This window comes from Diuraphis noxia, unplaced genomic scaffold, assembly GCF_037042655.1.
Source record: "Diuraphis noxia isolate RWA-SAM2 unplaced genomic scaffold, SU_Dnox_SAM2 contig0004, whole genome shotgun sequence".
Classification (NCBI taxonomy): Eukaryota; Metazoa; Arthropoda; class Insecta; order Hemiptera; family Aphididae; genus Diuraphis; species Diuraphis noxia.
The window spans coordinates 40,406,745-40,430,711 of record NW_028301714.1 but is presented as its reverse complement, the minus strand read 5'-3'; the positions used below and the strand labels follow the sequence as shown (position 1 = coordinate 40,430,711).

Here is a 23,967-nt window from a genome sequence, read left to right as displayed (position 1 = left end):
GAATGTAAATTTTTTTCAATCATACACCGTCTAATAATAATATTATATACCTTTAGTAAGTCACTACGTTTTCCTTATAATCTTGTACTTGTCTAATAATCACGATAGGACTAACAAATTTGAGAAGGGATGACGTCATATAAACATTATTTATATTATGTTATACTTTATTCACACGCATGTGACATGTAGACTAATAACTATTACTGTTATCATAAAAATACTTATCGAAACTATTATCTTTTATTTGTTATCAACGCACCAAGCGTATAGATAACTATAACGAAAAAATAATACATACGAGTTGTACGATGATTTATGATTGATCGATAATATAAATTCATTTTAATAATTATATGTGTTTAATAAACATATATTTAAAGACGAAGCATATAGAAAATGCATCAGGTAACAATTTTAAAAGTTTAATATGGACAGTATATTATATTATATACATTGAATCTATGTGCATATTTTAATACGGATTAATGGACGATGAGAGATACAATATGTACACAAAGGTATAAAAAACATTGTGAAAAAAACATGGATGAATCAATTAGTTTTTACTAAACTATATTATTTTTTTATGAAAATAATTGAAAAGAGAAACATTTACAATGTGTACGATAAACGCAGCAGTAATAATAATTAAAATAGATAAAATATTGAAAACCGTTATAATATACTACTTAATATTATAAGACAAGCGACAGCGCGCGTAATATTTTATTAATAATTAAAAACCATGATTTATGAGCTGTTTCGTGTTGTAGCACATCCATCGATTGTAATTTTTTTTTTCCCAGAGAGTCAAAATATTTAATATCACAAATGGAAGTCAATTTCAGACCTCGGACACGCGTCGGGATTTCTGGGTCGTTAGTAATTTGGTTTTCAGTTTCTTGCCACGACGCGTTTTGCTATAATAAATACAGCTTACCATAAACTATAAATATATATATATTATACACGAAGTTACAGTATATCAATCATCATTGAAACTCAGACTTTTCAATTTTGGATCAACATTAATATCGGAAACGTGAAATGAACAGAAACCGAATTAAACAGACATTAAAAAAAAAAAAACACGATACCAATAATCAAATACGCCGTGGTCGTAACTGGATTTTAATGAAAACCCACTTGTCGTTGGTCGGCCGCAATATGACCACCTATACGATGCTGACCTAACAATATATTATTATATATATGTATAAATTATTTACAGCATCGGTCCAACTCATTAAATACCACGACATTAGTGTGGATTTTCCGAATCGTAGTGGTGGTAGCACACGTAAAATCGTACTTCACCAGTTTTACGCGACCCAATAATTCTCGTGTGTGAGTTTCAATATATTCGGGATTTTCTAACGTCAGTATATTGTAAAGTCACCCACCGGAGACGTGTCTCGACTCCTTTAATATACACTACACACATACGTAATACATATAAATAAAACGGATATATGGATAAATCCGTTTGCCGCATAAATACGACTGCCGTATTACGTATTCAAAACCCAACGAAAACTAGGATTTTCTCTTTTAACCGCGTACCATGGTATTATTGTCGTCACAGTTCAGACCATCTTATATTGTATTAAATCGTATCATTCCAAAACTTCAGTGATCATGTATACGATAGTCCGCAGCTACTTTTTTGTTTCTACGATAAACAAGAAAGCAAAATACGGACATTCGAGGTCGTGGACTTCATCGGACCTAGTGGTGGCTTCGGAAAGTGGTGCGTGTTATATCTGTTATTATTATTATTAATGGTGTGAGTTAATGATTCATCCATTCAACCGTCAACCGATCACGCTTGAAAAAAATAAATCCACTGCAAGTCAAACTTTGGTTCAATAATGCTTATGAGGGAGGACGCAGGAAGACTGAGCTACTCTTCATTTTTCTTCATATTATAGCGTACCCCTTTATTATATTCATCAAGGAATTGGGTCACTATTAGATTGATTTGTTTTGGACCGCTAATTGTTCAATTTCATTTAAAGTCCACCTTTATTATTTTCCGCTGCTTATGATAATAATATTATAAACTTTAAGGCACAAATGTATTATTAATATTTTTCTGAACAAAGAGTTGAAGAGATGAATGGATTGATTTTACAATGATATATGTGTGTGTGAGTGAGTTTTTTGTTTCTACTAGGTAGCTATACATGATAAGCAGTAGAAAAAAATGATTGGATTTTAATCTTTGGGGGTGGTTTCTGATACTAAATTTAATTTAGTAAAGGCCAAAATTGAAAAATCCCAATACTTTTCAATATAGTAGAAAAAAAAACAAATTATGGTGAGTTTTACGCAAAACCACTTTTTGCCTAAATCAATTTTACTAATACCATTTTCGTTTTGAATTTGGCAAATTATTTTTAATTTTTCCAGGCATAAATCCAAAATTAATTTAGTAAAAAATGAATATCCCATAGTAAAACACATACAAATAGCAATCAAAGATTGGAAAAACAATGAACATTTTTGATTAGTATTAAAATAATATTAATTTAATGAAAAAGTATATTCAAGTTTTTCAAACCATTACGTGATTTAAGTATCGGTAATCGAACAATACGATAACCAAGATTTTAGAGGTTATTCGTAAGTACCGATAAATTCAATTATATTAGGAAAGAATGCAAAAACCAAAATAAGTAAATGTATAAGGATAATATGTTCTGTTTTAGGTATAAATGATTAAATATACACTTCCGTCTTATATAACAGTATAATATACGTACCACGACTCACATATTTGTAATGTTTTACAATATTTTACAAATACATAATGCAGTGGTAAACATATTTTATAATTATACTTATATTATTATGATGTCGTCTTGGTTCTTCATACTCGTTCAAAAAAACGGATTTTCATTTATTTTTTATACTATCATTATATCTAATATATCACATATTGTTACGTAATATTATATGTTAATAACTAATAAGTATTACTTGTACACTTACCTATACGATTATGTGAGATGTCATGTCTAGTGCAAAGTATCAGTATAGTAGGTATGGTATAATTTTGTTGTTATATTTTTTTTTACAATTAATACTCTTTTATGGTAATATCTGTTTAAAAATAAAGTATACGTTTTCTAAGTTATTCCAAAAAGTGAACCATAAATATATTTAAGCAGGAAATAAGTAAATACAGATTTAGGGGCGAATAAAATTTAATTTAACAATTTTATGTACAATATTACTGTCCATATTTTTTTTTTTTTTGTGGTTACTATATTATAGTATAATAATTATAATATATTTTTACTATGCATACAATGTCAAAAGCATCGGTTTCAAGCCGTAACATATAGATACTATAAAGAAAAATGTTCGACTTATTGGATATAAAATTTGTTGCTAGAGTACCTACATCCATTTATCTAATGAAAATAAAATTAGGTAAAAGAAAAAAAAACATTGTGCCCAACCCAAAAACATATCTAAGGTTAAACTAGATCATCAAGAGCTATAGCTGATCATACCATTCGGTGTCCACAGGAAGTTTTTATAGTTTTTATTTTCCAATAATTCCACTGATACAGTAACTACTATTTATAGGTATAACAATAAAAATGACAGTTAATCTCGATATATCGAACAGATTTCAACGACGCGTTCATCATAAACAGAAGTTTAGACAGTTCTCGTTTCCATCTATTATTTAAATGATAATATATGTTATGGCTATACTACGAATTTTTTATCATATTTAGATGTTTCAATATAACTCAATCTTATTACTCCACGTGCGTTCGGGTTTCATTTACTTGATGACTCGTAAAGAGAAAACTCGCACTGGGAAAAAAAAATCACTGCAAGACCATAAAACATTGTAACCTTATCGAAAATATTTTTGTGTGCGTGTATGCGCCACCCCGAGGGAATGTGAATAGAAGTGAGTGGTCGAGGTGTGGGTCACGTTTCAGACAAAATAGTGCTATTGCGTAAGTCACGCGTTGTTTTTGAATTCAACTACGAAGTAATTAAATTATTCAGCACCTTTCGCCGATCGAATTAAAAAGTGGAAAACATCGTCTAACTTTGGTTTCCGCGTGATTTACCAAACATCGTTTGGAATAACATATGCGTTTTGCAGATTCTCATGGCGACAATTGCATTCAAAATTGAACGGGTTTTACGTGGTTCACATTTTTTGTCAAGCAATACTTATTCGAGTATACTCAAAATGTTTCAGTAGTTTCATAGAAATATAAATAACATCATAAATTTTTTTATTCACAGCATAATATTACAGTATTTTCTATGATAAAAATTCAATATAAGTCAACAATTTCGTCAATATTTACTTAACGTTGTTTTGGTAAAAAAAAAGCGGGTAAGTCGTGGATGTCGCTCTGCTGTACAGTAGGTTACGAGTGAGTTACTATAATGGATGGAATTTAATTTGAATTCAATGATATTATATCATTGCATCCGAAAAACGATTCTGAGCGGAGACGATTTATCTGTCTAGGATATAATATAGATTATTAAAAATGTTCAAGTCTTATACATTTAAAAATAAATTTTTTTATGAATTTCTATCTAAGACAATTTGAACATTGCCGTAATTTTTACGTATTTAGTGAACATTTGAACTTTAAATGCTTCTAAAAAAAAGTTGTGCCTATGTAAGTTTAATATTTTTCAACTGGTATTGTAATAATATGTTAGGAGCCTTATATTAAATTGTCAAGCTTTTCTACTAACCAAATACATTTTTATTAATATTAATTTTAAAAAGACTAATAATTATTGAAAATTGTAGTATACACATATGAATAGTTCAACTTGAGTTGAACATTTTTGAATATCGCATAGTTGATAGAATATACTTATATAAACATTCGGTGAAAATTTCATGTTCATTTGTCTTAAAGTTACATAAAAAACCAAAATCGATTTTTTCGAAAACTGATTGTGCGTAAAATCTCCCGTTTTTTCCTTAATTTGTAGTTTGTTTATCCCGATTATTTACAAAAATATTAAGAATTTTTGACTTTTGACCCCCTTCCCCCACCCAAAGTACCAACTAGATTCACTCTCTGATCGAATGAGGTACTGAAGTCAAACATTGAAGCACTTTTACTGCCCCAAAACGTGATCACAAAAAAAAAAAAACACACATACATCATGGGAAAATCATTACATACCTCGCTCCGCTCAGAATCTAAAATCTATGGACGAGATACACCACGTAATTAAAGAGGTATAAGGGAGCGTTAGTTATCCATACAAAAATCTTTATCATAAAAACGGTGTGACGATTAAATAAACGTACAAGACGTAAGACTTTGGGGAAGGTTGTAGCAAACGTACTTAGTATAGTTAGTATAGTCAAACACATTAAATTGTAGATTTACAAAATTAGATAGTATTAAAATGCGAGACTTTAATATAATTATAAAATTTAAGATATAGAATTAAATATATTCAGGTAAGAACAACATACTTTACTGTGTGATGTTGATAATTTAATATATTGAGGATATCTTTGTTAGTTTTGCTAGATTTGAATTTGACAAAAATCTGAGGAAGTAGATGAACATTTTTAACGTTCGGCTAGATCGTCACAAATGTTAGAAGTATTGGAATAATGGAAATGAATGATAACTGTAAGCTGGAGGTAAAAGTATGTATGATATGACATGTATGAGATCAAGAATATTGTTCACGGCACGCGGGGTCGTGTTGTTCCCCAGGTAATATTATCAAATATAGTTTCTTTTATTAAATATATGTATGTTATTTGTACGGGGCCGTTGGGGCCAAAATACGATTGCATAATAGCATGAGATTCGGAATACAGTCGGTCGGCACTCTGACTGTCGATCGTCGCGAATAAACGCTGCAACGGCGGGAACGTTTGACGTCGGGAGGCGTACATGAGCTACCAACCTCCCGCCGACTGTACCGGCCGGATCTATGTATTATGTAGAGCACGGGTCAGACTGGTCCACAGAGCACCGGTCGCAATAAGGTACACGATAGCTACAAACTTGCCCAATCGAACTATTCTTGGTGACCCGTGTGTATTCTGCGAAGAGTATTTATGTATAATGTCATAAATGCTCATTCCACTGGTAACAGTCTGAGGGCTCACGGTAAGCAAAGACGAAGCGTTCGGCAACCCGCGCGCTCTGCAGGAGCCCGGGTCTGCACGCCGGCTACGGTGCCACAACATGCAAAGCGGCCGGTCCCGTGTTCTGTAACGGAACGGACGCGCCTTAGCGAATCACAGGCCGGCGTTTGCATATCTTCAAGTGCTTTAACGAATCACAAGATCACGGTAGGCGTGGCTACGACAGCAACAACTAGCCACAGACCACCATTTGGGCAACTACAGCAACAACACCGTTATACACACAACGGAATTATAATCGGACTGCTGTGGGCGTGGTTTCGAAGGTGGCAACAACCAATGCATTGGCCAGCGCCGTCACGTGACCGTACGCAATAACCAACCACAGACAATCATGGGCGGTTCATGTTAGTACACAGCGCCGCAGCAGGCGAGACCAAGATTATAAAAGGGAGTGCGGAGCACAAAATCAGTCAGTAGTCAGTCCTACCTCACCGTAGCAAGACCTACCCAGGCAGACTTGCGCGGTTCGGGACCTTCTGACACGACACATCTACGCCGTAGCAAGACCCACCACGGGCAGACTTGCGCGGTATAGAACACTCACGACACATCTACGCTGTAGCAAGACCCACCACGGGCAGACTTGCGCGGTATAGAACACTCACGACACATCTACGCCGTAGCAAGACCCACCACGGGCAGACTTGTGCGGTATAAAACACTCACACGGTACATATTCTCCGTAACAATCCTCTAAACAACTGAACCAGCATCAATACAGTCCACTCAAACAATTCCTGTACGGAACAAATATAGTATTGAAATTTAAGTAAGGATTGAGGGCGGATTAATAGAATTATAAGAAATGATGCCAAAGATTTAAATTATAAATTACCGTTTGTTAGTACTAGTAAGTTATGCCTTAGTCTTAGTGCATATATAACGAACCTATATCACGCGTGTTACTCCGTAACACTCACGCATTATTTCACTGAAATGTTAATTTAAATATAATTTATAATTTTTGCTTCGCTTCCAAAAAAATTACTGATAATTTGAAATTAACCTGAACTTATTATCGTAATATATTGTAAAAAATCACAAATATTAGTGTAGCATGTATTCAACTAAAATCTCTAAATCATAATTCTATAGCTGGGAAAATGCAGCAACAAATTTCTCATTAAAAACTAATTTTTATAATTAAAAAAATTATGTGTTTATATTAATATAACGTATTAGTAAATAGTAAATGCTGTTAAGTTTAAATATATTATATACTTAACATCAAATTAAATCATGTTTCTATGTTTAATTGAATTATTTTTTAAGCAAAAAAAGGCCTGAAAAGCTTCTGACACGCGAGGCAAATTAAATCATACCAAACATTGATTTTGATTTCGGTTAAGGCCTAAAGGTAACCGAAAGATCATAAGATAACTGGTTACAGTTTGGCTCTCAAGAAGTCAATATTGATATCTTACTGCTTAGTCTTTTAATCTTCAACGACCATAATTCAAGGAGTACGGCAGAATTGTGTGACTACTCAAACAAAAGATATAACTTAACGTTTTATTTGTCGATTTAGTGGTAATGAGGTCATAATAATCATGTCTAAAATGGATACCTATACCACACTCAATACATTCAAAAATTAATTACAAAAACAAAAACAGTGATTACAGAACGGACATATGAAGTATAAATAGTATAATGTATTAAATATTATATGGCTGTGAAGTATGTAAATAGCAAAATGTATATATTATAATATACTAATATGCTTTTTTAAAAGAATATATATTAAATATTTTTGTCAGTGAATGAACATATATATAAGTGGTTAAAATGTAAAAAGCATATTATACCCATTATATTCTTATTACTGTACTTACCTAACTACCAATTCCAAAAAATATGCGTGAAAAAAAATTATTGATTTCAACAACATTGTATGACATAAATTTAACAATAACTGTAAAATATTATTTTACGATTTTAACCGTATTTTTTGATATTTCTACAGCAATATACATATAATAGTAAAATAATTTTTCAACCACCGAAATAATATACTAATATATTTCAATTCAAAAATGACATTGTCATGATGATTTTTGACAGTGGAAAAAGTTTTTAAGTCATCTTATGAAGTTTAATGGTAACTGGTAAGTGCAGATAAATCAAATACTGCCTAGAAATGAATAACCTTTTAGACCTTTTAGTCAACAGGAAGGTTTTCGGATGAATTATTTGTACTCAATGTAATGAATTGTATGATTTTACTATCTTCCAACCAATAAAATTGAAAAATGAGTTAGACACGTCGTATTTTTTTAGTTTACATTACAATATGACTTGGAAAATACATAAGTAATATTTAATATGATGACCTCATATATTCTTAGTATTGTGTTCTAAAACACCTAATACATTTTGTATAGAACAAGCAGTAACGCCCGATACTCTAAAGATTATTATTGCGTATATTCATATGACTAAGGTGATTTTATACAACGGGGTAGGTATATGCGAGTTCTCGAACACTCATTTCTTTTCGTTAAGCTCAGCAAAAGTTAGCAGTTCATTGTTATATTTTGAAAACGACGTTAAATAAATACCAAATGGAATTTAAAGTTCAACTTAAAGCCTCTGAATGAATAGCTCTGCGCTTCTGTTACGACACAGCTTGCTGATACTCCATCAACATTATCTACAGTTGTGTTTCATATACCTAAGTTATTAGGCAGGTATTATTTTCAGATTATCGTCTATGGACATCGATCAGGTATATTATTGCAATTAATGCATTTAATATTATCCAAACACTAAATAAAATTTAAACGGTTATTATGTATATCTGTATTTCACTCATACTATGACGATTCTTCTTTTGTATAATACTATATGTAATTTGCATATAACCATAATTTACAGGTTTAGTTTAATGCCGTTATTATAATATAGGCATAAATCATATGCTAATGTTTAGAATAATCATACTGTTTAATAGGGAATTTCCAAGATGTAGTTATTTCGTTCAACTTCAGAAATTGTGTAAAACATTTGCACGTTGTATAATTTATTTAATTCTTTTCTCTGACAGTGACATCTGAAAAAGTTTTTTTAATAGTATGAAAAACATTTATTACATCAATGCCTTTTTGCAGCGTATGCATATTTTTTTTTATCATGTCAGTTTTATACTGATTTTTTAATCTTTTCACGGCATCAAAACACGACAGTCACGAAAAAAACTCATCACCCGCTAGCCATGGTGCATGTGAAGGTCTGTTTATATTTTATTGTTTTTTTTTTCAACATAGAAAATAAAGGTATGATGTACTATGGACGGATTTATTGAGAGGTAGTCAGAAAGAAAACCGCTTACAATAAAATTGGCCTAGTAAGCCGACGTACGTCTACTACTGCAGGTGTCGGCTATAGTTATATATAGGTACACCATTACACCTACGCGTTCGTCATCGTTGAGTTATAAACTCCTTAGCTATACATATATGCGCAGAACCTTTAAAATGACCATCCACCGACATCGTTAACGAAAAAAAAAAAAAAAAAAGGAATAGAAAGAAAATTTACGTCAATTCCGAACATCGGTTGTCAAGTATTATTGAAAACGAAAATATGTCGTGCCAACACCCCTGTTAAAAATCTGGAATCACGTAGCTCAGTATAATAATAACTTGGAAATAATTTAAAAAATGCTCTAAAATTTACTAAAGATGTTTAAAAAAAAATAAACATACAGCGCACTTAATATTATGTCACAACAATTTAAAAAAATTTCCTAAAATTAAATTTATAAAAAAAACGTTATTTATTTTTAGAGCCGTAAATGTAATGATATTATGTTTCTTTAATTGTAATTTCAGAAAATAGTTTTTCTGGTTTTTAACCGAAAGGCTCTTGACTAAGACGTAATTGAATGGTTGTCTATAATTCATGAATGTATAACAGATATAATATTGATCACGCGGACACCTTTTAGAATATTATCCTCCATCTGCAAGATTCATAATATATTATACCTATGAATCTATGATACCTTGAAAGCAAACGTGCACTGAAAATCACAAATAAAACCGTTTAATGTTATTTACGTTTTAATGGTTTTAAATTAAAAACAATTGTTGTACTTGAAAAACAGTGTCTAAAACACTCAAAAAAAATTAAATCTGCGTGGTATTAATAACCACATAATATATGAGTATTAAAACGTAGATACGTCATAATATTATACATGTATAATATCATGTTATATGGCCCCCCCCGCAATCTTTCTCGTCTTATGACTCCTGTCATCGACATGTGCATGTGCGGTATTCGAACATCCCGCATGTGTGCCCTTTTGCAGTGGAAATATTACATTTTAAACGCCAACGCGAGAAAATATATCGACAGTATCTTACGTACAGCTGCGGTCGAACGACGTGAAAAAACTGTACAGTTTTACACTAGTAGATATTATTATAGTGCACCGAGAGAATGTTTTCATTCGTGTCTCGTATGCGGCACCGCTCATGATAATATTATCAATGATAATAATAATATACGAGTACGTGATATTTGGCGTTTGTTTTTTGCCGTCGCAAACGGGTCGTATCATCTAAAAATATTCATCGATCTAATCATCACAGCGGTGTATTGCGTGTGCTAGTTTAATACTAAATACATATTTTATATTATATACCTAATATGTATTACTCGCATGTGTGTGTATGTGTTTGTGTACAATTTGTGCGGGTATAGAGTAATTGTTTCAGTTTTGTACGTATAACACAGTAGTTCGAATATTGACGTGGTAGACTTACATAAGATAACGTCATAATATTGTTATAAAAATAAAAAATATTTATATAACAGTAATTATTATAAATCATAAAAGGCAATCACCAATACGCCAATTACCAATAGTTCGTAATGTTAAAATAAATCGCGCAATTGTGGTTTTCGCTGTACAACCATAAATAATGTATTTGCATTAAAAATATTTCACACTATTATGGAAAATATTACACGTAAATACTAAATACCTACCATTCACAAGTTTCGGGCCGACGTGTGCCAAACCACGAATTGGCATCATCACAGACCATCGCAGATGATGCTACGCCATACACGTATGTATGTATCATCGTTGTATGTTTGAGTGTTTCTGGGCTGGGAGAGATGGCCACGAGACAATTTGTCTTCAAATTAAGAATTTTGCATGTGATAATCATATCTGGACCAAATAGTATTAATCGTTTTTGCACAGTTATTATATAATTTAAAACATCTATTCTTTTTATTTATAGTTTATCACTTTTCTATCAAATATTACTGTTACGCAGTGTTTATAGCTTATGTGCTGTAAGAAACAGATGCAAAATAATTTTATTATTTTGAAAAAAATGCTTATGACTTAGTTCGCCATAGCGAAACAAACAAATCGTGCTTAAATACATTAATTAAAAAGTTGTCAATCACTTATATACGCCTGTATAATATTATAATCTCGATCTAAAAATAATTGTTAACTAAATACTTTAATAAGCTATGTCCTCCTAAATTCCAGTAGGAGTGTCGTGCTAACAGAAAGTTAAATTATAATCTCACATAACTGTTTCACAATTTCCGTCAGTTGTGGTATTAGAGAATAAAATAATTGTTATTTATCCATGTTATGTTAAATTAATAGTTTTCAATCGACTGCTAATTAAATATTGTTCAGTTAATGAAAACATTTGTACTACTTCACATTTGTTTCTTTTCAATTAATAGAATACCTACCCACTATAATCATTACTCATTATTCATTTGTTGAAGTATTACAATTGTTTTATAATTAATTAACTATTATATTAATGTGAAATACAGTACCTATATAGTTAAATCAGAAAATATTTATCATAATGTACCTAATTCGTTAGTGTTTTACTATAATAGCGCACGCATTACGACGTTATGATTTTCACTGTAGGATGAAAAATAAGTTATACACAAATATTATAATTCACTTTATAAAATTATTACAAGTATAATAATTCAAATAATTACTACTTGTCGTTGATACAATTATTAAATATGTATATTATTAAATACTAACCATCTTGGTTTTCAAACTATTTTGTCACATTTTTTAAATTGCGATTATAATATATATATTTTTTTAAATAAATATCATTTTGAGTGCTAAACTAATAGAAAAAACTAAAAAGTTAGCTCGGAAAATGCACGTGTAACTGTAACATTTATTTTATGTTGCGATAGTTCAAGACAAGTGGTAAAATATCTAAACTAAAAATCACGGTCTAGCTGCAGCTAGTAAGTTAAATTTACAAACACATCGAACATGCTTTAAATTAAAATAGTAGTTCGTACCTCGTGGATACAATCCTAAATACAAGGTGTATTCAAGTCTATATGTAATTTTTCTAGTGAGGACATTGTACGTCAAAAATAATGCATGGTTATCCATAATTGTGCTTATCATTCTACCACAGTACCACGCATAATATTATATAAGCATGTTTGAGTGTTTCTGGTTTGTGGGAGATGACGATGGGAATAAATTAATATTGATATTTTTAGTGAAGAATTTTCCTAATAAATAAGCGAAAAATTGGTTTTATACAACAATAGACAGTTATTTTAAATAACTAATTTTCAAATTATTATTTTTATTCAATGTAAACCTTTTCACTATCAAATACTTTAAATATTATTGTTGCTTAGTGTATAATATAAGTGATTATATATGATGAATTATTTTATTACGATAAAAATAAAATCATGTGCATACCAAGATCGTTGATAATTAATCAAAGAAGAAGAATATTATATTATATTTTAAAGTGAATAGGTGTTTATCTGCATGCACTTTTGTCCAAAGAGTATGTTAATAATTAACTAAAATCATCTTAATTTAAACTTATCAACTCGTTAACGTTCATTAACTATGTAGTTATGTTTATGATGAAAAATTATATTCAAATGGAATTTATACACGACTGACAATTGTCGTTGGTAAGTAAATGATAAGTACTTTTGACATAAGTATATATTGAGTAGAAATATAGACGTTGTTAGAAGGTGGAAACATGGTTAGAATCATCGAAAAAGCTTTAGCTCAGTGAGAGTGATGAGAACAGCTACGCGTGGAGTATTATTATAATATAAATATCGGTACGTCATACATAACTTATTATATGGTTTATGAAATGTTATAATTAATTTATCACTTTGAACTTTGAAGCGATATCGTTCTACGACTACACAAACGATAGAATTTTCATCAAGTGGATAGCGGGGAATTGAATTTCCATCTTCCGACAGTGTTTTTAATTTTATCACATACCAACTGCAGTTGTTATTAACTTCAAACGTTTATTACACAAGGCCTTCTGTATAATAGCATATAGATAGTTAAATATTATACAATAACTCTAGATAGTGTAACTGTTATAATTTTATCCAAACTAATTAAATTGTGTGATGATATCCGTGTTTATTTAATTAAAACAATTTGCATTATACTAAATATACAGCTTTATTTTTAAAGTTAATTTGGCAGTAACTTCAGTTGTTTTGTGTTAAAAACGATTGGTTTGTTAATCCAAACGAAAATCTTATGCATAAAATATTAAAAACTTCATAGTTATCTTCTCTATACTAGAGGCGGTTCGATTATATATTTTATATCCGTTTAAGAATCGTATAATGAATCTGATTAGGTATTTAATTTTTGCTAGATACTATAATTAAACTGCCATTTCTTAAATTCTATATTTAGAGAATTAAAGATATATGAAAATTATTATTTATAAGATTTTAGGGTCGTTTAAGACGCATAGATAACATTTGGAATTCGAAATTTTTATCATACATATGTTTTTGGGCTGGATACAACCATTTTTTCTAATTGATTTTCGCAACGCTTTGTACATTGCTATAGAAAATTAGAAGCGCAAATCAACTACATAATATAACTTGCTATTAGATACTTTTCAACCATATCCAAAAAAATACTTAGTATCATATACTTCTTATAATTATATGTACAAAATCATTTTTTTTTCTTTATAAAACTTGTATTTGCTTTTTATAGAATATAAAAACATATAATATAATATTTTCTGCGTAAACGGGTTAATTGTATTATTTTTGATATAAATTATTATAATAGCTTTTTGACCGAAGACGAATAAAATTCATTATATAGTTATTAGCAAAACAGGATCAGACGTCGTTTTCCGTAATGCTTTTTTAAACGAGACATGCGTAATAAAACTATAACACCTGCCAATTCTGCGTCACTGAATACTGTACGCCTGCAGGTGCGTGCGCATGGCTCAGACCTAATAATAATATGTAAAGCTCATTAATTCACCAAGATAGACGCGTAATTGTATAATAGTATTAATTTATTATTATTATATAAAAATATTTGGAGCTTTCGCCACTACATCAGGACGATGTACGTAGTTGCATTATCAAATAGGACCACGCATAAAGATTTTAATTAATAATGTAATCGTACTATCCACAATAAAAAAAAAAAAATTCATTTTTAAAAAAGTGTTTACTTTCTATTTTCTACATCGACTTAACAAACCTAACCTCCTACTAAGTAGTACGTATTGATTTGGTGTCAATACCACCACTCTCACATGTATAGGAATTGCAATTCTAAGTACTAAATGAATGAAACTATATACTGTACTCGTATACCTGTAGTTTGACAATAATGCTTAGACATTATATGCAGGATAGACTGCGCAGACGGAAACGCGAACAATGTTTATTTTTTTATAATGATTATAATAATAATCGTTGACATTATTAAATCTTTTAAATTTAATTGTGCCAAATCATAAATATAATCAATAATTAATCATACACAAAAATATTAAAATATCGTTCAATTGGATCTTATTCAAATTCTAATAAATCGTTTTACAGGCAATTAGAACTATGCCGTTTACTACTCTAGATCTATTTCGGAGTTTTGTGAGAAAAAAATAGCAATTTATTTTTTATTATTCTTTCTTGCTTGCGAGAAGGGGACCCTCTTGATCGCCATCGACCGTGAACGAATATGTACAAAAATAAATCAGACACCCGCCAATTCATAACTGACACGCAAGTGTCTACTCACTAAAATCTCAGTCAGTGCCACGAGGTCGTTTTCGTTTATGTGCGTTAGGAACCATATTTTGACAGTATAATTTCAAAAAGTTTGTATATACCGGAAATTTAAGAATCCGTATCAATTACCAACTTTTGTTATAGGAACTGTAAAGTAATTCGTAGTTCTTATTATTCACCGCAATGCAAGTACGATGATCGCCTAAATAATTATCTGACACAGATTTGATATTTTGGTGTGCGATCAGTCTTTATGTGATAAAAATAAAAATATAATTTAGATATATACCCTTAACACAGATTATTATTTTATACATCAGTCACCAATATGATTACACACTTACGTAAGTCTTAAAATAATATTAAATAATTTAATGATAAAAAAAATATATGTAAAAGAACGCCTTATATCATGTTTTGTTAAAGATACTAAGAAATAATATTACATGGAATTAATTATATATATATATATTACAACAATAGTTATTAATTTATATAATTTACAAAATGTTACCTACCTATTTATATTTTATAACTCGATAATAAGTATTTATGTGCCTAATAGATTTCAGTTATAGTATTTTAAACACATGATTATAACAATTAGTTGTACTTAGTAAATCATTAATAGGAGCAACTTTTTTATATCATAATGACGTATCGTTTAGTTACTTACGTAGCCGTAGGCGTGTTCAATAATATATTATTATTGTACATAAAATTATACAAAGCAATCACTCCTCTCGATTCTCGTTGCTGAACATGACTTCGTCAGCTATAATATAAAGTGTACAATACTCGGTAGTTTATATTATACCATCTCAGATCACATATTATAATATATATTATGTAATATGTATAACAGTATAACTGATATATATTATATACTTACATATATTTCATATTGTGTATGGACTTCATACATATTTCGACGAATTGAAGGTTTCAAGCGTCTGGCATACGCGTAATGTACCTATATTATATACACTGTATATGTGGGTTATCGTCTCACTCACCAAACAATTTTTTTCCACCGAAAATCTCATCCGATCTCCCTTGTCGCCTGGTGATTGATAACACCATTGCCACCGCTACACCATGGTCTTCTTCTGGCCTGACAAAGCTCGCTTCTCCCTAACCCACACACACACATACCCGTAAATCAGCCGTCGTGAGCCCGTTCGAATGATGTATCGACATGCCACCATGCCCGCTACCTTGTGAATGACCGTTAATGGAAAACGGCCTAAATACTCCGATTCTTTGTCAATCGATCCCTCCACATTAGTCGTATTTTTGAGAGTACATTATTATCTATATAAAAGGTTGATCAAATGGTTTAGAAGCGTTTTAGTTACTGTTTGCATATTTTAGATTCTGAGCGGAGCGAGGAATGTATTGATTTTACTATGATATGTGTTTTTTATTTTTTATTGTCATCACGTTTTGGGGCAGTAAAAATGCTTCGATTTTCGACTTCAGTATCTTGTTAGATCAGAAAGTGAATCTAGTTGGTACTTTGAGGGGAGTCAAAAGTAAGAATTCTCAATATTTTTCTAAATAATCGGGATACACAAACTAAAAATTAAGGAAAAAACGGAAGGACATAGGTACATGAAATTTTCATTAAATGTTTTTATAAGTATATTCTATCCACCATGCAATTTTCAAAAATTTCCGACTTAAGTTGAACTATTCATAGGTATTTGCAATTTTCGATCATTATTAGTTTTTTTTAAATTAATATCGATAAAAATTTATTTGTTTGATAGAAAAGCTTGAAAATGTAATACTATGCTCTTAACATATTGTTACAATAGAAGTTGAAAAATAAAATAAATTCATCGTCACAATTTTTTTTTTATAAACATTCAAAGTTTGAATTTTGACTAAATACGTAAATATTACGGCAATTTTCAAATTATCTTAGATAAAAACTCATAAAAATGTTTCTTTTTAAATCAAAGATTTGAAAATTTAATTCAAAATTCCTTTTATTTTAGTTTTATCAACCTTTATCAAAAAAATGTCCACCGGAAAGTCAAATATTTTAATAATTGTTAATATTAAGTAATAATAATCTATAATATATCCTAGACAGATAAACCGTCTCCGCTCAAAATCGTTTTTGCTATACAATGATATTATATCATTGGATTCAAATTTAATTCCATCCATTACAGTAACCAACTTATAACCTACTGCACAGCAGAGTGATATTCACTTTCCCGCTTTTTATACTGCGAGATAACAATTAACAGTAATGAATTTTTATTAGATGAAATATTTAATCGCTTTATTAATTATATCATAGTATTATAAAAGTATTATAAAAGCATATACGTCTTAAACCTGCTACTATAAAGCTTGTGTTATACGTAAGTACACATAATTGCTTAATATTATAATTTTATTTATTTATATCAATCAAAAAATATAAAATGTATTCAAAATGTATTTTTATAAGCATTTTAACTTCAAATTTCTAAAAATGTTAACGTAATCATCAACATTGAAAATTATATTTTAGTATAAATTTCGTATTTTTATTTTTATATTTTTATTTATAACCGAGAAAAATATTATAAATTAATGATTATATCCAAGAGTGTATAATATACGTTTAATTAATGTACTATAATATTAAAGTTGGTTTATTACAAAGCAAACTATTGTATACTATTGTATAGGACGTTTTTTGAGTATCTACACCTATCTAAAACGTTATTGTGTTGAATATATAAGTTTGTAGCAGAAATTTTGAAATTTTGGGAATGAAGGAAAAATCATCAAGTTCTTACAACTCAGAACTATATGAGCTTTGATTATATACATATTATATATCATGTGTTATATTTGGATAAAATAGGCAATCAGCCATTCCGCCCGCAGAATTTTTGATTTCAGTGGATAAAAAAATCTCCATTGTATTGTATACAACAAAGACAAAATTAAGTGAGAATAGTAGATAGAAAAATTTTGATTTAAGTAGGAAGTATTACATTTTAATAAACAAAATAAATTTAAAAAAAAATATTATAAGGATATCTTGTATAATTTTTCAAAGATAATAGTAGATTTTAGTTGATGAAAAAAATTAGCTTAAGTCAACGAATTGAACGTTAGGTATTAATTTATTATAAATTAATAGACTGAAATAAATAAACAATATAATTAACTCTCAAAGCTTGAAGTAAATGTATAAAAATAATAAATTAACTCAGTTAAAAAGAAATATTACCCTTAAAGTTACCGACTACGTAATATTTTCTTATAAATACTAATAATACATTTGGACGTTTGAAGCTATGGATCATCAAAAGGTTCTTAGGGTTATCGACTTTGTCATATTTTTAAAGTAAAAATATAAAACAGAGATTTATAAAAGATAAAGTACAAAAGGACAATGTGATGTTATTAAAAATTATGTATCTTTACTATGTGGTCAGTTAAATAATAATGACAACATTTGGTAAAAGGGTTTGACGTTGATATTTTATCACGAGTGAGACGCTGATTGATTGTGATTAGAAATTATCGTGTGACTTCAGCCACTAGCAGAAATAATGAAAAAAATTCTTTGGTGACTAAAAAATATACTGGTACATCCGATCTTGCTTTTATATGAGTTAATAGTATAGATTGAGGAGGGTGTTGTGCATGAGATAGTGTTTTGCAGTGTCCATGCCCAGTGGCGCCCAGACAGATTAGCAAGAAATGCAACTGCATGTGTTCTCGAGGGGTGTGGGTCTGTACTACTGCAGGTTTCATAGAGAAATTAAAAATTTATAACATAAACTAGTCTATACTAATTGATTTCTTTGAATTACAGTGAACAATAAGTGAAAATATTTGTTATAAATAAAAAATAGGGTGGGTGGGTGGCTGACTTTTTTTAACTGCATGTGCTCTTAAAATACCTCTGTGCGCCACTGTCCATGCCCAATAGTCAACGCATCATTTTGTCGAAGCTTTTGGTTTGGAGTTGACCAATGCAGGATATTTTCGGCATATTATGTAATTATTAGTGTCATTATATACATTCATTATAATTTAAAATAATAATATTGCTTCAATAATGAAATAAGTGAATAGATATGTCAAGTAAGTATATTTATGCAAACAAAAAATAATAGGTTGTATAATTTAAATTGTCAATTGTAATCATGTTGTCAATATTCCATATGTATAACGTTAATAGATAGAGAGAGGTATTAAAATAATGTTGAGACTCATATAAATCTATTTATTTAAATTAAATATTTAATAAATATGTAGTAAAAATATGTAATTAATCATTTTTATCTCTTGGACAAAGTCAGATAGTTAGTTAACTGTGTTTTCCGTTTATTAAGGGGGAGAGAGGTTTCAGTTGTCTGGACTGCCTCTGACCACATTGCACTATATAGAAGTTTGAATTTAGTTGAAAAAATAAATACATTATCATTCGGAAGTCTGTGAAAGCCAAATATATCTCCAAGACAAGTACAATATTACATAGTTATTATACATCATATCCCAGCGGTACATTTTGTCTAATTGGAGGAGGGGGAAGTATAATCATGATATTCCATTGTGCAGCCCTAGCGTAGCGTAAAGAGTAAAAGAGGTTAATACTCATAGTAATAAAAAGTATAAAATACGGTAAATGGGTAGAGCAGGAAACCCATGTGCTCCCTTAAATAAGATCTAATTCTACCACTATAATAGTTATTATAAAATACGGCTTACTTTTTGATTTTTTTCCAAAAAGTATTAATACATTTATTATATGTTTACAAAAACTCATTTAATTTTTATGTTTTTATATAATATCATAGATAATATTATATTTTCAGAATTAAATACTATAGAGTACTCGTTTTATATTTTTTGTTTGTCACATTTTTTGTAAGCAATCATAATATTTTAACTATTTTAATTTAACTCTTTTAACATATTTTTCCATTTCAAAAATTATTTTTCAAATATTCAATATTAAAAGTAATATGATGAACATACCATTATGTTATAATAATATAATATTTGATAATTTGAATAATTTTTTAGCTACTAACACATACTATACACATATGATGTGAATTAGCATATGGTTTGGACTGCTTGGCAGATGGATTCGTACATTGTATGTATATATACTATATAGAGTATGCACAAATTAATTATATATTATGCTAATTGCACACATGTGTACATCCATCTAAAATCTAAATAATTAGTACAATTTACTAAACAAAGCTATAATGAATGACTATCTGTTGATAATGCCAACATATTATTTTAATTTTGTTAAAACTTATAACTAAAAATCAATTCGTATTCGGTGCGGAAGCGGAACTAAGCGAAAAATTAACTTATTAAGTCTGACGTGGATCAACTGGAGAAAATAGCTTGTAATAAATTAATCAGAGAACGACGAAGATGAATTTGATCAAATTACGAAACCTTTTTTCCCGTCACAGTGCGTTGAGTAGACGATTTGCTCGGTTAATTGAATCGTCAGGACCATATTTGACGATGAAGCAAGATGACCATAGTTATTTCCATTCCTGAAACTGCAGTGGAAAAGTCTTGGTCACGTTTCGCTAAACGTATTAAGTACAATAAGAGGTAATCCATTCAATAAAAGGCACTCGATATTTCAGAAAATATCAAAGTTTTTGGAGAAATAAAATGTCTTACACGTAATTTTGAGACGTTGCAAAAAATTTTTTTGGTAAAAATAATACTTTTACTATTTTAGCATTTTTAGGTTTTTTTTTTACTCTCTTTTTATTTTATATAACGTAGAAATTATTATTCAGACTATTTTTATCTATACGAATCAAATTGATTAAATAATATTGTTAAAAACGTCATCATAGTTTTTGAAAATTATTGAGTGCCGTATGTCAAATAGTATGTAGAAAAATAGACTTCTCTTGGCCTTCATAACTCACGTTTCTATTTTTATTTTGAAAGTTTCGTCTTCGTGGTTGGTATTAATTTCTGAAATATTTATCTATCATGATTTATTATTAATCCAACGATTAATTGTTACGATGATATTGGTACACAGATTTGATCCCAAAAATATAATAAACACGTAGTATTCGTGTGTGGTATCATGAAAGTTAAATATTTACGGTGGTAACTGGTTAAGTGACCTATTTAAAAATAACGTTGTAAATCATGTCCGATAATTCACATTAACCAATACAGTAAATATTTTAAAAACAACTATCGAATTAAAATATATATAGGATATAGATAGAGATCCATACATTTTAATTAAAGTTCAGAAGCTGTCTATGTATAAATATAAAATATGTGAAAAATTTTAAAGTTTGTTTTTCAATTAATCATAAAAAAAAAAAATTGAAAAATGATTTTATATTTTATGTATAGATATTTTTAAATTAACTTACTCCTGATTTTCAATAGTTTAATAAATATGTGATAACAATAAAAATATGTTTCATATAAATTCTATACGTACAAAGCACAGACCAAACAGAAAAATTAGATGAACAATAATATATCCTTCGCCTATAGGTGTACAGTACTGTACACATTGTAGATGAATGCACATTTTCATTGTATGAATTATGGTTAACTGTTGCAACATTTGATTTATCTGTAAAAGCGAGTAATGAGTATTTTAAAATTATAAATAATTTTTATATCTAAAAATACTCATAACTCGGCTTAAAATTAAAATATAATAAAAAGCCTATGAGATGCACTCGGTAATAATCTTGCTTTAATTTTTATAATAGGTCAATTCACTCTAAATTTTAAAATAACGGAGATAAACGTGATCTGCTGAGCGTAAAATTTGCTATGCTACGCACTTGTACGACGAAGACAACACATGCGGGTGTGGCGTCCTCTTAATATGATCAAAATTTAGTAAATACAAACAATATAATAATTGCTTGATGCAGTTGATAAACATTGCCAATCTTTTTCAATGAAAACTATTATGCAATGTTTAATTAGAAAATTGTATTTGAATGAAAATTAAATAAAACATCAATGTGCTATTAGTTTATTACATCACGTACGTTGGATAATGTTAATAATACAACCACTAAAGCGAATAAATTTGTATTAGGATATATCAACGGTTGTCTATAATTCTGGTTCATTGAAGTTTTAAACCAGATAGCCAAATAAAATATCACAATGGTGTATACCCGCCTGTTTTTTTTTTTTACATAATATTTATTCTACTTAAAATTGTTACAACGTTTAATAACGTTAACTTACAATACATTTTTAATTTTAATGTTCTTTATGAAATTAAGTTTTTGTTTGATGGAAGTTTTGTTTAACCTAGCTTGGGATTGGTTAAAGAACTCAGGTGTGTTGTGTTTGATTTTGGAGATTCTATTAATCTACATTCGATGAAAATATGTTTGATTAAATACCTATTTATATTTTTAGTGTGTCAAAAAAAGTGCGATTGAAATGTTCATGCATCAATTAGTATTTATCAGTAAACGTAATATTGTCATACTGATTTAAAGCTTACCACTTTTAATTAATGTATTTTATTTTATATTATATTATATGCATTATGTGTACTATATTCTATATGTATTATAATTTATAATATCATGACATGTAATCACACGGTCAAAATTATGCACATATTTTGCCAGAAGGAACGAAAAGTTTGGTCAAACTTTGTAAAATCAGATTTAGAGTTATCAAAAGTTTTGCTTTTCCTGGATTTGAATTATATGTACAGATTGTATTTTCATAGAATTAATAATTAAAATAGATGCTGACATTTTCAAAACGACACAATTTGTAATATTTTTAAGTGACCTATATACTTTTATAATACTATAAATTAATTTTATCCGCCTAAATTATTTACTATAGAGAGGTTTTTAGAATATGCTTTATGTATGGTAGGTAGTAAATTACGTTGCTGTAAAAATAAATAAAAAAGAGTCATTTAATTGCCTCTGTACGATGAAAAGATTATAATGATCGAGACGGGTTTTTAGATTCAATTGCCAGGGAGAGCGTAATGGCTGTATAAATAGTGGTCATAAAATACAATTTACATCAATATGACGAAAAAAACAAGAGGAGTCGCTTTGCTATATAATAGGTTTTAGTGTACATATTTCTTGAATTAGTTACTGTTATAGTGTAATGTTTGTGTTAAATTTTAATTCAATGATGAAGGCATACATATAATTCGATTTGAATACGAATGAAGAATCTGAGCAGAGATATAGTATGTTAGCATTTATTTAGGCATTTTTAAATTATTAAAGGTTATGTTATAATTAAATTATGATAGATTTACTGTTATTAACTTATTTTTCTATCAATGTTTACTGTTTAGTATGTTCAACTTATTTTAACAAAAATATCATATACCACAGAGTTAAAAGTTAGAAACAAATCCTAATTTGGTGCTAAATTTAAAAAAATAAAACTTGGGTTATATATTTACATGATAAAATGAATTATAAGTTATAATATTATAAGCTAATACTATTATAATACTTCATATTTATTGTATCAATCATAGATAAATTATAAGAAAATACAATATAATTAATTATTGTACATATAAAATAAAGATTTATATATTTAATTATTATACCATAGTTTTGTTTTAGATTTATAAAACAAAACATTTTTTTTTTTTTTTTTTTTTTTTTTATTAACATAAAGGCTTCAAT

The 23,967-nt window shown here is 29.0% G+C and overlaps 1 protein-coding gene across 8 annotated transcripts in view; it reads left to right on the top strand.

The window, feature by feature from the left end:
- Window positions 1-23,967, top strand: part of LOC107163488 (potassium voltage-gated channel protein Shaw-like) — a 198,981-nt gene that overhangs the window by 91,517 nt on the left and 83,497 nt on the right. The window contains exon 1 of one of the 8 annotated variants that reach the window (XM_089227882.1): window positions 10,572-11,268. The exons of 5 other annotated variants lie outside the window; for them this stretch is intronic. The gene's annotated coding sequence lies outside the window, so the exon portion shown is untranslated. Of the gene's footprint in view, window positions 1-10,571; window positions 11,273-15,336; window positions 15,622-23,967 lie in introns of those variants that run through there. 2 more of the 8 variants (XM_089227880.1, XM_089227881.1) reach the window with 2 other exon arrangements.